This window comes from Lutjanus erythropterus, chromosome 12, assembly GCF_056507025.1.
Source record: "Lutjanus erythropterus isolate fLutEry1 chromosome 12, fLutEry1.hap2, whole genome shotgun sequence".
NCBI classification, from domain to species: domain Eukaryota; kingdom Metazoa; phylum Chordata; class Actinopteri; order Lutjaniformes; family Lutjanidae; genus Lutjanus; species Lutjanus erythropterus.
The window spans coordinates 37,960,779-37,965,810 of NC_139328.1; positions in this window are offsets into that span (position 1 = coordinate 37,960,779).

A 5,032-nucleotide genomic window follows, 5' to 3' on the forward strand; every position below is an offset into this window, starting at 1 on the left:
TTAAGCACTGGATATCCAGATGTTCTCACCAAAGTAAGTGAAGCAGCGTTCACTAGGATTGTTTGTCTTCTCATGAATCATGAAGATGACTTGGCTGATGATGGATCTGACCATTTGTTTCCTTTACTAGAAACTTTTCCTCAACAAGACCAAAGCTGAGACTTTGGAGGCTCTCCTATGTATGGATCTCCTGATGGACATGTTTATACTAGATGCGTCAGAGAGGATCACACCCGCTGAAGTCCTCATGCATCCATTTATGTGAGTGTTTTTGTTTTCAGTCAACTTTCTGCACAGTTGATTTTATTTCCTAATTTGACCAATCTCCTGTCCTGTTTCCTGGACATCAGGACTAGTGAGACTTTGTCTTCTGGTGGTGATGAAGCTTCAGTGTCTGCACCAGGTGATTGCACCAACATAGAAAGAGACCACCATAGCCCGTCAACCACAATCACACTACCACGTGTGGTCCATGTTCAGCCTGCCAAAGCTGAGAACACACAGCGGTTGGAAGATACAGAGAGTTCAGACAGGTGAGGTGACTTCCTCTGGTAATGACACATGGCCCTGGTTGGTTGTAGGTCATGTTTCGTTGCTCTGAATGGTTGTAGGTCGATGTGTCCAGAGATATTTTAGCCTGCACATGTTGATAACGCTTCTTGGTAATTGAAAATGAACTGAGAGATTCCAGACTAATTAACATTTGTGCAGCAATGTCAGGCTTGCCATTAACAGGAATCAGTTTCTAACACTGTGTGTGTCTGTGTGTGTGTGTGTGTGTTTAGTTTGCATAGTCAAGCAATAAAGACATCAAGACCGGTATCCAGTACTTCTTCAAGTGACTGTGAGGATCCTGCAACTCGTCCAAAGACCACCAACATTCAACCCGCCCACCATAGTCCATCAACCACAATCACACTACCACGTGTGATCCATGTTCAGCCTGCCAAAGCTGAGAACACGCTGCAGTTAGAAAATCACGACAGTTCAGACAGGTGAGGTGACTTCATCTGGTCATGACACTCATTTCTCAGACAGGAGATGAAATGGTTCAGTTCATGTGTGATGGGAACAGATTTGAGAATGTGTTTACCTCTGAATGAACTTTACGTGATTATTTTAAGATGTCATGACATAAGGAAAAATAATCTCTTTGTGTGTACTTGTTTGTGTGTTTAGTTTCCAGGCAGGGTGGAAAAAAGTGACAGCGACTGAAAATGACACAAGCACTTCAACATCTGAAGACTTCCCCACTTGTGTGAAGAAACAGTTGCCACCTCCACCTGTGACTGAATCGTCATCCAAGAAGGAAAAGAAAAAGAAAAACTGCTTCCGGCGTTTCTTCTCCTGGATGAAGAAGACTTTCTGCCCCTGTATGACCTGCGTTGACGACGAGAAAGAGTGAATTGTATTAATATAATGGTTGTTTTTAGCACGAGACTCTCAGGCAAACATATTTTAGCTTCTAAAAAAATTAGTTTAAATGAGCAATATGTAGACATTGCGTGTGCAAAAATGAGTACAGCAGTCCAAACAGCGAATTGAAGCCATAGACTGAATATTAAATAGTTTGTAATCCTGTTTAATATGCAGTCTATGTTAAAAAAAAAACAACAACTCTGAAATAACTGTCACACTGCCCACCAAACTCCATTAACATTTTGCTCAATTTAACAGTTACAAACATATACGATAGTTCACCCATAAATGAAATTTCACTCAATATGTACTCTGTTCACAGAACACTCCCGGAGCCTTTATATAAACCGTATATCTCTCTCCCTCACTCAACCACACTAACGTTCTCCCCATGTGTGCGAGGTTTTCCTCCGGGTGCTCCGGTTTCCCGCACATTTCAAAAAAGTACATGTAGCTCAGGTTAATTGGACATTACAAATTGTTACAAAACCTGTTTGACCCTAAAGGGATAGTTTGGATTTGGAGTTGGAGTTTGAAGTCAGGTTGTATGAGGGACAGTCTATTACTGAGAGTAGGCTTCACCGTGCATTTCAGACAGAAAACCACCATTATATAATCCACATTTCACTCTCTCTCCCTCTCCTTCTCTCACTCTCTCCCTCTCCCTCTCACTCTCTCTCTCTCTCTCTCTCTCTCTCTCTCTCTCTCTCTCTCGTCTGCGGGGTTTTCCTCCGGGTGCTCCGGTTTTATCCACATTTCAAAAAAGTACATGTAGCTCAGGGTAATTGGACATTACTCTCTCCCTCTCTCTCTGTTTCTCTACCTCTCCTTCTCCCTCTCCCTCTCCTTCTCTCTCTCTCTCTCTCTCTCTCTCTCTCTCTCTCTCTCAGCCAGACTCTTTGTGTAAAAGCAATGAGGATGGTGAAAAGTGAAGCTCTGATAAGTTTTTTTCCAGCGTGAGCCTCTCAGGAGTCGTGTTGTAAAAACACTCATTGAGCTTCACTTGGGCGGCACGGTGGCTCAGTGGTTAGCACTGCGGCCGCACAGCAGGAGGTCTCCTCCTGTCTGTGTCGAGTTGACATGTCCTCCCATGTCTGCGTGGGTTTTCTCCGGGTGCTCCGGTTTCCTCCCACACACTAGGCTAATTTGTCTGTTATTGAAATAAATTAATAAACATTGAAATTGAATTTTAGAAAACTGTCTCATGACTTTTATTAAATAATACCACTATTATTCAGTGTTTTCCTCAGAGTTGGTCTCAGGTTCAGGACATAAAGCTTGACTAATCACTAATATGTATTAACGATGGATCAAATGATGATGTAAATGTGTCACCCACAGAGTATTATCAGCTTTTTTTCAGTGAAAAAAAAAACACTGTACACTACCTGCTCAGCAGCAGAGAACACACAGTTAGAAACACTCGCTGGTGAACAGAGTGGAGTATTTAGCAGACATTAAAGACATTTTCTCATGAGTTGGTAGAGACCAAAGTAGAGCAGAAACTGTGTGAATACTGGACTTGCATTCAGCAGGTCTCCAAATGAACACTAATGTTGCTCTGTGTCTGCTGGATCTGTCAGTAAACCACTGTTTGCTAACACTTCAACATATCAGCTTTATAAGGTTTGGACAGCTTGTTGCACTGTCCTCACTGGTCAAAAATATCAGTTAATGCTGCTTTGAGTAACAGTACAGTAAATTAACTGCTGGACTAAGTAACTTTGAACATTGATATAATCAATGTATATATTAATCATTTTATTTCAATACTTGCATTTTTTAAAATATATTTATAGTTTTTGCCCTTTGTCACAGCATGTTATCAAGATGGACAAATAGACACAACAACAGAACAAAATAAAACAAGCTGCCAGTTCCACAAAAAAGTGTGCACATCAGTCCTTAGACTGACTGAAATGTCCACAAGTGGATTGTGGGTCAGAGAAGGGGTCCACTCTGCCAAGACAGATCAGATCTTAAGAAGCTTAGGGTGAGTGTTTGACAGAGGACACTGAATTTCCTAAAGATATAAACAAGAAGCCATTTTTAAAGCAAGGAGGAGACATGGATTTCCACTCTCTCAGTATAACCCTTTTTGCAATGACCGTACCAAACATGAGGGCTTGTTTGTAATGCAGAAGGGAGCGTGATGGAAAAATCAGAGCAACCCAGAATCACAAAAATACTGTCAGGGGTTAGCTGTCTGCTGTATATGTCACTGTACAACTTAAAAATATCATACCAGAAAGACGCGAGTTTTGGGCAAGACCAGAAAAGATGGCCTCAATGATACATCCACTGCTATTAATACTTCTGGCAATATGGTGAGGATACTAGTCGGCAGTGAGCCTCAGGCACACTCAAAATTTCGTGCAAAATTTTCTAGTTTTTATTCATGATTCCTATCAATAATAGGTACAATGATAAAAAAAAAATGACATCTGTCCCCAAAATAATACAGTATGTGTGTATTAATAAGGGAAATAAAACAGACATTTAAAAGTAATGTAAAAGTTGTTTTCCCTGCTAAGTAGTTACTTTATTTTTAATTTTTGGGGGAGCCGAAGACGTCAAATTTCCAGTAGGTAACTGGAAAAATACAAAAATGAGACAAATCTCAAAAAATGTCCATAGCTTTGTGTGCTTTTCTTTCCTTAAAATCATCACAGGGCTCCTCAGATTTAATTTTCAACCTGACTTTAATTTAAAGTCAGGTTGAAAATTAAATCTCATCATTTCAAATCATTTTAAAATGTCTAGTGTCTAGTTAAAATGTCTAGACAGACATGTCTAATGTCTGTCTAGGACTGTGAAAGGTTGAGAACAATCACCTCTGGGCAGAGAAACAGGAGAGCATGACAGAGGTGGCAAAAGTACACACATTATTTACTCAATTAGACAGGTACATACATAAGAGACTCTGGTAAAAGTAGAAGTACTGATTCAACTTCTGTACTCAAGTAAAAGTGAAGAAGTACAGACTTTGAAATGTACTCAGTATAAAAGTATAAAGTGACAAATTGAACCTCACTTTTTCTGTTTCATCTTGTTTCATCATTTTACATTTGATGAGTGACAGTTGAGAGCCATCACAGTTTTTGTCTCGTTGTGTCTTTTAAGTTGTTTTTGTCTTTTTATGTCTCTTACACCTTTTTTATCTTGTTACACCTTTTTGTCTTATGTTGGGTTTTTTTTGTGCATCATTTCGTCAAATGCATTCAAACGTTGCATATTGATATTGGTGTTAAAATATATATGTTGTAAGTAAAAACTTGTCAGAAAAAGAAATACTCATGTAAAGTACAGATCCCTGAAAAATAGTAAAAGTACAGTAACAAAGTATTTGCACCCACCTCTGTGGTTGACTTCAGTCATTATTATACAGTCTTTCAGGATTACGTTTTAGTTTATAAAAGAAATTCTTCACTGAAAATCAATCTGTGCTTAAATTTTTTCAATAAAAAACAATAGGGGAGGAGACAAAGATGGTAGATAACACTGAGGATTGTAGTAAGGACATTTCAGAAGGTAAATGATCAAAGAGCTAAGAGAGGAGGTGGAGAATCTGGAGGACAGTATGGGAAAAGGGACAAAGAGCAGGACAGAGGCA